General features: G+C 43.2%; 1 pseudogene; it reads left to right on the top strand.

Moving 5' to 3' along the window:
• Nucleotides 1–8,837: 8,837 nt before the first annotated feature.
• On the top strand, nucleotides 8,838–10,507 carry LOC147426959 (chlorophyll a-b binding protein, chloroplastic-like; annotated as a pseudogene).
• Nucleotides 10,508–11,798: the final 1,291 nt, after the last annotated feature.

Below are 11,798 nucleotides of genomic sequence, written 5' to 3'. Positions count from 1 at the left end.
GATAGTTTTTCATCACCCTTTTTATGGAAGCAATGGAACTATGACATATTGAAACCATGGTATACATACACCAATGTGTCATATTTGATTCTTAATGTATAATAAACACCCAAATTGTTAACAAGCTCTATGAGGTCCTACGTGTAAGGAGGTATGAATATGAGATTTATATCCAACAAGGGTCAATGGCGGTAGCAAATTGCAATGAGCTTCCAATATTTGAGGGCAACAATTTCCAAGGAGAGGAATATCAACATGCCATTGTAATGGTTCCAAGTGTTCTAGCCCATCAAAGGAAACACTCTACCCAAACCTTGTTCAAAGGGTTTTGTCGATCAAAAATTTGTGGTTGATTTACCATTAAAAATAGTTGCAATTTTGAATTAAATTTTTTGTTGTTGTGCTTGAAGTCACCTAAGATATCATGTTTGGTTTTTTTTTTGTATATGTGCCTTGCCCTATCTCGCTCGAGCTTAGAGATTCCTCCGTTATATAGGGGGGTACTGAATGGTGAACCCCCCGAGACTACACCACATAATGCTTTGAAGGTATTCACCCCATTTATCTACCAACTTTCAATGATCATCACATGCCCCTATATAATTAAGCCATTCTATGGTAGATTTCTTTTCATTTATTCTAGCATGCACATTTGCTCGATATCGTCGCCTCTTATATCTCTTAATCTTTTTGTCTAATTTTTTATTACGGCCAATCTCTAGTGAAGAGTCACTAGATGAATCGCTACTTGTGTCTTCTGCTCCCTTGGATAGATTGTCATCCAAGGTACCATTGGGCCCTGAATGGTTTGTCCCCACATTTGCACTAAGATTTAGATCAGATTCTTCATCCATGTAGTCAATGCAATTGATGATCTGACCCCAAATCGTGTGGGCTATAGTATTATGAGATGCTACTGGTTCCAATGCTAGTCAAACCTTCATCTTGTAGGTCATCATAAGCTATGTGCATTAATTCTAGCATATTTAAGGGTACGAGTGGTGGCATTTCATCCCCCTCAGGTGTTAGCCAGGTCGTCCCCCTGTTTCCCCAAGTGTTTATGGTTGCTGCTAAGTGGACCCAATCCACATTGTCCAACTCAGTCATTCCAGGTACTACATCCATATAAGGAGAATCTTCCCCAACATCAGTGTCCACTTTACATGTGTAACAATACTACAATGGGACCGAGTGAACTGTGGTGTCAGACCTATGATCAATTATAAACCTGTTTCCTAGAGGATGTGCTCGACCAGTTACAAGATCCACTCGAATGACAAAATCTTGGAACTGCAAGTAGACATGGTTTTTAGACCAGTCATGCACCATTTTTTCTTCCCTCATGAAAGGACGTCCTAATATCATCTCAGATGCCATAGTGTGATTGGAGAAATCCATGACAATAAAGGTATTCCTTATTTTATGTCGAAAGACCTTGACCTTGAGATCTTCTAGCATCCCAATAGGTTTAACAATAGACCCATTGGCCATCTTTACTAATATGGTTGTGGTCCCAAGGTGAGGTCTTACCATAGTTTCCCAGCAAGTTTTAGTCACAATGCTAACCCCAACGCTAGCATCAAGGATTCCCTTCATAGTTAATCCCTTGGTAGTGATTGGTATGGTTGCATTGGAATCATCACTCTCAAAGTACTGTCCCAACTTGTTAACATGTGTTTCTACAACAAGATTCTCATCTAGGTTGGTTTGTGGATCTAAGTGTTCCTCCTCTATTTGGCGTCTCCCTAGCTCCATCCATCTGTAAAAATTGTGGTAGCCCGACCTTCAGTTCTCCATTGAGAAAATCTCAAAGAGCTAAGAATAGCTCAGGGTCTCCATATAGTTTGGACACGATGGTGGTTCTAACTTTTGAAGCCATGAAATCCATCAATTTGGCAATATTTAATGGCACCTTTTGGGCTTCAGTCCCTTTACATGGGGAAGATGGGATCTCCATTTCTTTGATAAGGTCAAGTAGTCCCTTTGTAAACATTCTTTCCAACAAGAAGTGAGTACGTCCACTTTCCCATGACTTTAAGTCACTTTAGGTATGGCTAGGGGTCTATGGACTTTGTGAGGTTGTTGTTGCGTAGGGAACAATGTGTCTGTAATCTGGATGTGCGTAGGTGCTGGCTCTAGATCCCTTTGGGTATCTTCTACCAAACTCCTTAATTGCTTGACTCACTCGATCTCCTATGTAGGATTTGGATAAGTTCCTATCTTCTTCTTGGATCCTGGCCATTGTGGCTCATTAAAGATCTTCCTTGTTGGTTTCTTTCTTAGTGGTCATTTTGGTCTCCATGGTTTCACCTGAATCAGAATCCTCTTCAGCGTCGTTCATATATACTGGGTCGTCACTAGTCCCTATGTTGGTCTTTGAATTGGGGTCTGACTTTGCTTATTTTTGCGACCTCTTGCTTCATGTTTTCTTCTTCTTCTGAGATTGGTAAATTGATGCTGTGTCTCTTTCTTCAAGAATATATATATTTTTTTGGAGCATTGATCGTGTGAGTAAGTTTACTGGTACCATAGGTGTACTTTGTGATGGCTCCTCAGTAACCTCAATCAAGTTTAATGGCGTGATCTTTGATGCATTTGGATTATTCGAATATTGGGAAATCAAATGATCTATGCCATATCAATTACACATGAGTATCGGCATTGTAGACGTGCTAACTTGATTGATGTGGACCTCCACACTCATAGCATTGAAGAGGTGGTCTCTTGGTAGTGTAATTGATATTTTGGCCTGTTGCAGCAAGAGCAGCTACTTGATATATCGATTTGACTTTTCCCCAATAATCCTCCATATAGTATTGTGGACTTTCTTCAAGCGCATCAATCCCATAAGCAGTATTAGTGTCTATATCTTCCTCACAGCCTTCCAAACAAGCATAGATGACTCGAAACCCACTTGATTCACATAAGTGATTCTCAAATGTGGTGGTTGTGGTCCTAGCACTAGAGGTGGTAAGGGTGTTGTTTGAACAAAATTTTGGGTCCTAGGGACCATGTGTTGTGATGTTTGTTCAAGAGGTGGGGCCGGCATCAATGCAGGCACTCGAGGTGCAGCTGTCCATGCTAAGGTAGGTCTATTGGCCATCACACGCTAAGGTAGGTCTATTGGCCATCACACGCTTAAATACTATGCAATCCTTAACTTGATGACCATACCTCCCATAGGCATTGCAATTCCCATTGAATTTTACTCTAAAAGTAGGGCATTCACTGGTACTATGTGAACCATAGCATACTAAGCGCCATTGTTGCTCCCTTCTTGGATACATATGATTGTTTTGCGGAGCACAATTGTCTCTAAGACTCTCTTGAATGGCCTTGATGAGATTTGCTAAAGTCATCTTAGATATGTTTGGCTCCTTAGCAATAGGCTTTAAGTTCATTGGCTAATGCCGCGATGCTTACGAGCTAGTGGATTTAGGATCAACATGCACTCTTTCTCGTTGAATCATTTAATTATCCTCCGATTGGATCGCATTGGTGGTGACTGCTTCCCAAGTGGTGATACCTCTAATGACTAGGCCATTGTAGATATCCTCATGTCGTAATCCCCTAATAAATCTATCAAGCAATTGATTATTATTGAAGCACTCATTTGGATTACAACGAAAATTCAAATGCTAAAGTCTCTCACCGACTCTCGTTCCTCTCATTGGGCTTTCTGGAGTTGAGAGGCTACACCCAAAAGCACTCCCTCTTGTATGTATTCTTTCAAGAATAGTCTCCTAAGAGTAGGGTAAATCGTTTTTCTTCTACTCTTAGGGTTCTATACGAATCCCCTGCCTTCCCACTTAAGGTTAGGCTTAAAGCATTACTCTTATGCAGGTCATTGTGTTATCCTAGAGAATTGTATATTTGTTCAAACACTTTGATATGCTCTCTCACATCCCCGTCTCCCTAAATTTTTGTGTGAGCTTGGCTATTTGTACTACCTTACTTCTAGGCTCTCTATTAGGCGTGTTACACATATTCTCAGCAATAGATCGACCAATAGCTTGAGAAAATGTTGCCAAGTCACCTAAGTGTGCAGGCACTGTGGGTGAAGGCGCTCCAGAGACTATACGTGGAGTAGGTATTGGCATTGGGCTTGGTGCATAGGAAGCCCTTGGGTTCCAATTTTGGTAAGGTGTTGTGCCATGTGGTGGCCCAAAGTTCATATGTATGGCCCTAAGCATAGCAGACGTCGGATGTGACATGCTAATGCTAGCCGGTATGGTCCCATGGAAATAAGAGCATGGGTTTTGTGGTTATGGAGCAGAGGTTGTTGAAACAATGGGAGGGGTAGGGGCTACATGAGTACGAGTACCCATAGGTGTATACGATTGGTACACACTTGTAGGTACTATTGCAGGCATTGAGCTACCATGTACCAGCGCTTTACTAACAAATGAGGTCCATGGAATGTTTCTTGGTACGCCCATCACTGAGGTAGGCATGGTAGCCATGGTGTCATCAAGGGAAAGATGAGCTAGACTTGGAAAGGTAAAGCTATCACTTGTGGGCTTAGATTGCATTGAGACCCTTGGCAAAACAACATATGGAGGATCCATTGACTTACCAAGTGAGTCTCCATTTGTGATAAGGTTGGTTGTTTAGCCTTCCCTGCATCCAAGAATCTCATGAGACCCGTTGAAGGCATGTGTATCCCCTTGTTCTGTCTCTCTAGTTCAATAATCCTATGGATGATCTCACAAACTGTTTGTTGTCGATCCTCTACACTAGTAGCACCTGTTGTGGATTGTAGGAAATCTAAACAACCCAGTGATAGGTGTGACCTGTGTAAAGGTCGGTTAGAGTTTTTGTTTGTAGTTTGTACTCCCAGTTCTCATTTAGGAACACTTCATCTAGGATTAAGGTGCTAGGGGTGTCTTTTGAACTAGATGCAATGTGTTGACCCTTAGTGGTCGCTAATTCAGGAGCACTTGATTGCTCTCCTAGCAAGGATATTGACATAGGGTCTTTTGCTTTTAACTCTCTTCGTTGCTCCGCCTTGCATAGCCGCAATGATATATCGCTCAACCTCTTGCACTTTGGTAAGGCTTCTACCATCAGGTAATATAACCTCGGAGGGGAATAGCTCTGAAGAGTCAGGGGGTGCAGTGAATGGAGTATTGACGTGCACACTCTCCAAGAGCATGGGGTCTACGTTGGTCATGAATGGAAAATTTACTTTCCCATCCCCTCATTTACATCGTTAGCTCCATGTTTGGAGCGAGTGGCTCCTAAAGGTTTCCTTCAAGCGGCTAAGCACGCTCGGCCCAAATCATGGGCCCATGGCATGCATGTCTTGGCTTGAGCTATTAGGATTAGGCATTGGGTAACCGTCCATGACATTGTAGTTAGAGAAAGAGTCACTGGATACAATATGAGGGTCTAGAGTGGTACTACCTTGGGTCCCCGCGAGGGCCTGAAACCTAAGGTAGGTGGGTATTGAGAACCCGCATAGGTCGCAGTTCTCGCTAGTTGCTCGGCCTCTAGCACATGACCAGAGCGCAGATGCATGTGCCTTTGGCACCGCTTGATTTTTTAGGCATTTTGCACCTTGTTTTCACTTGTTTATTGATGTTTATGATCGGTTTTTGGATTAGAGCGTGTGATAGCTCGAAATGAGTGTATTTCTTAGGGGTTCATGGTGTGCTTTACAACACAACGTTCGGTTACCTGAAGCTCCATTGGTCCTCAAAAGGGTCTATTTTTACTTAGGCATGAAGCTAAAATAAGTTATTCTAAAGAGTGACTGATGCCTGAGCCTCAGCCTAAGTGTGGGCTTGGGCTTAGGCCTGGGGAATATTCTCGATCCTGGTCCTACCTTTAAAATTAAAATTAATTATGATTTTTTTGGATAAGGTCGCTGCGGTCGCGCCACACGCACAAGTACACACACACCTAACCTACCTAGTTGTAACTAACAGAGATATTGTTACACACTAACACAATACTACAACAACTAATTAACTAGTAGATGTACTTACTGTACCTTACAGATCTAACATTATAGATCTAATACCTTAAAGCTAACACCTTATCAACAGAAAACACAATACATTGCAACACCTTATTAACAAAAAGAATACAATACAGCAAAAACAAAGGTCACAAATCCTTCTCAACAAGCCACACACCTTCTTTCTCTACCTTTCCTACATCTCAAATTGCACCACAAAGAAGCATAGAGTGCTATTCAGGCTTAATGCAGGGCATTTCACCAGAAATGGTGCCAAAAATGTGCGCGTCTGTCGCACATGTCAAAGCAAGGGACTTGCTGTACACTGTGTGCGAACCACAAATGGCTGAAAGCACACAAACAGACTAATCTAGCAAGCTCAAGAGAGAAAGGGTGTGTCACTCACCGTGCTACGCTTTCCTTCCTGGAGCATTTCTCACCATGAAGAAGAGGGAGCTACCGTCATTCCACGCTCAACTGCCTTGCCGCCGCTGTGTCGTCACAATGCTTGATCACTCTCTCTCTCTCTCTCTCTCTCTCTCTCTCTCTCTTTCTCATGTTGTTGGGAAACAAGCAAACTAGAACACCTCTATAGCAACGTCAGCCAAGAGCGTTGAAAAAGAACTTCAAGAACACCAAAAGCTTTGGAAAATCCATTTGAAATACCACAAATCCAACAAGAGTAGTCCCCTTGGGAATATACTGGCTGTCGCCCACCCAAGAGACTATGTCACATAGGAGCAAAACCCTACTAAAGCATGGATTTACAGCACATGCCGACCAATGCATATGAAGACAAGGGCCTCCCCTTTCACCATTGAACATCACAAACCCACAAATTCAACATCAATTCCACAATTCACAGATACATGCCCTCCCAATCTGCGTGTACACAATTTGCCACTAGGCTGCCATAGCCAGAGTCCTACCGAATGGCGAGCGAATATTTCTGAGCAAGGCAATAACCGAGCAAGTTCCTCCAAACAAGCTCAAGGGATTTAGTTGCAAGAAATAAGCCATACAATAGGAATTTTTACATTACATGCTATGAGAACTACAGTGCCAAGATTTGCCATAGCCACTTTTAGATCTCTGGTGGCAACTTATGCACCATACTTGCTGCCTTGCAATGAGGGGAAATTGCACAGAGCTATGTTAAAATTCCTTACAAATGTGATGCTACTAAGCGCGGTGGTGGTACTGCACATGTAGTGGATGTAGAGGACATCTTGTTGCCATCTATTGGCTTTGGTCCAGGACATCCGCGTGAAACCATGCAAAGCTAGATTTTTGGGGGGTCATCTATGTAAAATTTGGGTTATTTGGGTATTGCACATGTAGTGGACATCTTGTTTATTTGTTCAAGAAAGCCGAGAAAATGGTGTTGTGGCCCATGTAGTGGATGTAGAGGACATCTTAAATTAGTGTTTATTTCTTTTGTTTGGGTTTTAACCGCGGTGGTGGCATTGCACATGTAGAGGACATCTTGTTTCACGTGGATGTCCTGGACTAAAGCCGATAGATGGCCATGGGCCATTGTATTCAACTGTTAGTTGAGTTTGGTCATTTGGGCAACCATGCATAAGTTCCATTCTTTCTTACCTCTATGAGCATGGCACCTAGTTTGGTAGCCATGACATGACTGAGGGGCATAAGCTCCTTATCAATCTCATCAGTAGCATAACCAAACATATGCCCTTGATCTCTTGCACCAATCTCCTCGGCCTTATTTTTGTGAAATGTCCATGCACACCTTGAGCAATGTCTGGGCTCTACTGTTTGATGTTAACCAAAACCTTGCAATGATCAGCATCAATACCCACATCATCTGACACAAACCAATTTCCCAACGATTGTCCTGAATCTTCTCGTAGTTAATATCTACCATAATTTGTGGTAATCTCCCCAAAGATCATCACCATGTTATTCTTGGTGCACATCTCACAAGCCACATTACTCTCTTGATCCTGTTGTAGGTATGCATCCAGCACTGCATTAGACACTTGATCCCACAGCTTGTCTAGATGTCCCTAACTCACTGACTTCGAGGTGAAGAGGAAAGGCAACTCTTTTAGGGTTTCTATGCATCAAGGGCCTCGAAGTATCCACTAAACAATCTTGGAAGGCTGAAGCTGCTTCTCACATTCGGTGAGGACCTCTCTCTCTCTCTCTCTCTCTCTCTCTCTCTCTCTCTCTCTCTCTCTCTCTCTCTCTCTCTCTCTCTCTCTCTCTCTCTCTCTCTCTCTCTCTCTCTCTCTCTCTCTCTCTCTCTCTCTCTCTCTCTCTCTCTCTCTCTCTCTCTCTCTCCAGGGCTGGCGATTGTCAACACCCTCTTTCCTCATCCGTCGAGATTCCCATGCTGCCTCCATTAGCTGATGAACCCACAGCCCTCATCGGGTGCAAAACACCTTTCCCTCCCTGCACAATACATGCCTCCATGACCGTATGCCACTGTGCATGGGGGGGCGCGTACGAATCCCAAATAACGCACTTGCCATCGCACTTCTCGCAAAGTCGCCCTATAGAGATGCGCGGCTACTTGCGACACATTATAGATCAGGATGATGCTTCACCATGGCTGCGCGTGAGTGCCTGTTTGCTGTGCGTGTGTTGAGAGTCTCTCTCTGTATCTCTCTCTCTCTCTCTCTCTCACACACACACACACACACACACACACACACACACACAAAACTGAACTCTATCAAAGAGCGTGCGTCGGCGTGCGCTCTTTGAGAGAGATTAGTTTTTTGTGAGAGAGAGAGAGAGAGTCAAAGTGCTTGTCAACGCCCAACAAAATCGACTCTGTTCGTGATTGCAAGGTAGCAGCCCAGAAGAGAGAGCAACAACTGCAATCTATCACCGTGACCTTGTGGCTATGGCGTCTGCAGTGTGCTCCTCTAGCAGCCTCACAGCTGTGGCATGCTCCATGAATGCATCATCCAGCTTCTTTGCACTAGACGCTTCCATGGTGCCACCTAGAAGCTCTTCCCACAGGCTCTGAGAGTGACCGAGTCTGCAATGGGCCGGCATGATGATGAGCTCTTGCTTCTGCACAAAATTACGAATGCCCTCGCCATGAGCAAGAGATCCTTTGTGTCCGGACGGGCATTGCGATCCCTCACCAATGAAGATGTACTGTGCACATATGGAGAGTCGTTTAAAAGAGGTTGAGTGTGTGTGGAAGTGCGTGTGCACTGTGGTTTGCTTGTGTATGAGTGTGAGAAAGAGCGAGTGTTTGCATTAAGTGAGTGATTGCGTTAAGTGAGTGAATGTGTGTGATTTTGGTGGTTCAATGTACCTTCAATTTACCCACCAGAAGATGCAAGCATTTGTGCTGCTCATAACGGACTGTCGCCAAGGGGATGAGAAGGTCACAAGCCAAAATTTGAAATTTGGAAAAGGGGAAGAAGTACACACGGCACACAAAGTCTTTCGACAAAAAGGAAAGCAATGTGGAGTGAAGACTTGATTGAAAGTTTGGGTACAGGGAAGGGGAAGGAAGGAGGCAATTATCATGACATGGTCCACAAGATCACGACACTAGGTAATCCATCGCCATCACCGTAGTTGCTTGACTCTAGCCAAAAGGTTAAGAATTCATGTAGCGAGCTTAATCAAGTGTTTAAATGCTAAACTCTTTGATACAAAAATGGTTAACAGTGATCACTAATTTTTCAAGTATAGGGCTTAATGGAGTGAGCTAAATGGGACAATTTGATGCTAATATCTTTGATACAGAAATGATTAACCATGTTAACTAGTATGTCAAGATTGATTACCTACATGCATGCTATCAAGTGGAGTTTGTCCCATGAAATGTCGAGCTCGTTGCATCCACCCACTCCATCCAAAACTCCAAGTTTCCACAGTTAAGCTCAATGCACAGCACTCGGCTTACTTCTGGCTTGATTACATGTAATTGCTACCACTACCCTCGTCGTTTTGGCGGCAGCAGCAGCTGACAGGCCTTTGTGGTTCCTTGGCAGCACTCCTTCGGAATGGCCTGATGGAAGCCTACTTGGGGACTTTGGCTTTGAACCCCTTGGTCTTGGATCCGAGCCCAAGCTTCTCATGTGGTTTGCGCAATTAGAGATAGTGAAGTGCAAGTGGGCTATGTAAGCAAGAATTTTGAACACCCAATCCTGGTACACAGCTGGAGAGGCCGATTATTTCATACATACGAATACCCTCTTTGTAGTGGAGCTTATATTCTTAGGTTGGGTTGAGGGCCAAAGATGGGCAGACATCATTACTCTAGGATCAGTGAATACTGACCCCATCTTCACCAACAACAAGCTAACAGGCACAGATGTTGGATATCCCGATGGCTTCTGGTTCGACCCTCTTGGCTGGGGCTTTGGTTCTCCTGAGAAGATCATGGAGCTTAGGACTAAGGAGATAAAGAATGGCAGACTCGCTATATTGGCCATTATGGGTGCTTGGTTCCAAGAAATCTACACGAGCACTGGCCCCATTGACAACCTTACCGCCCATCTTTTCGACCATGGCCACAACACCATTTTCTCGGCTTTCTTGACCAAGTGAGTGATGATCTTTTTACCTTCATCACTTGGAGAAAATATTGACACTTGCTTCCTTTGTATGCCAATTGAGACGTTTGTAAAAACCTTTTATTTGGTTGGAAGGTCCTATTTGACGTGTAAACTGTGCCTACTCTTGTTTTGTCAATTTACTTGTGTCATGTTTCATTGCATTAACTTGAGGGTATGAGTCAGTTTCGATAACAGAATCTACTTTTGTCAATGTACTTGCGTCATGTTTTATTGCATTAACTTGAGGGTATGAGTCAGTTTTGATTACAGAACATGCCTGTTCTGGTTGTTATCTACTTTTGTCAATTTACTTGCGTCATGTTTCATTGTATTAACTTGATGGATGAGTTAGTTTCGATTACAAAACATGCCTGTTATGGTTGTTATCTACATCGGAAGTTTTCCATTGTTCTCTCACCAAATGCCTCTCATTTGAGCCCTTCATCTCTCCCAGTTAATAAAGATAATGAAGTCGGGCTTAAATGTTCAAAAAAACAGAGAGAGAGAGAGAGAGAGAGAGAGAGAGAGAGAGAGAGAGAGAGAGAGAGAGAGAGATAGAGAGAGAGATAGATTATGGTCCACGGAGGTCAGATATGACCCATGGGACCAAAACAAAACATTACATCTGTTCTTTCGGGGTGTAAGCGTTAGATACATATCAGTTAGGGACTCTTTTGTTCGAGACTATTTTAATGTGTGTGAACACATTAAAGTGTGTGACTCAGTTAGGGACTCTTTTTTTCGAGACTATTTTAATGTGTGTGAACACATTAAAGTGTGTGACTCAGTTAGGGACTCTTTTGTTCGAGACTATTTTAATGTGTGTGAACACATTAAAGGAAGAGTATGGCTCTTTTGTTTGAGACTATTTGAGATGCAACATGCTTATTTTGCTACACTATACTCTATAGAGTAACTTTTGAGATCTTGATCTAATCTTTTTCATTGCTTATGCTCGCTCCGTTTCTTGTTTGCTCGGAAGTACTCGCTCGAGGATTGGGATTCCTCCCATAGCCATAACCCGACAGAGAACAAGTCGTAACCTGAAGAGCACAACTGCAAGTGGTGCACTTTAAAGCTTGAGAGAAAGCTTGAAAATGACTGGCTAGAAAGCTGGCGATGAAAAAATTTTAATCTACACATTGCTACATGCAAAATTGATGCGGATAGGAAGCTTTCCTGACACGACTACACGCAGAGTAGGCAAGGTGCGGACAAAAACTGCAACAGAAACTATCAAGAAGGCACAACGAGCTCAAACCTATAATTTTCTGGAGTTTGGC

Source organism: Adiantum capillus-veneris, chromosome 24 (assembly GCF_014529385.1).
Source record: "Adiantum capillus-veneris isolate H3 chromosome 24, ASM1452938v2, whole genome shotgun sequence".
In the NCBI taxonomy this organism is placed as follows: Eukaryota; Viridiplantae; Streptophyta; class Polypodiopsida; order Polypodiales; family Pteridaceae; genus Adiantum; species Adiantum capillus-veneris.
The sequence above is the reverse complement of the archived record's forward strand: the minus strand, read 5'-3'. Positions and strand labels throughout refer to the sequence as shown.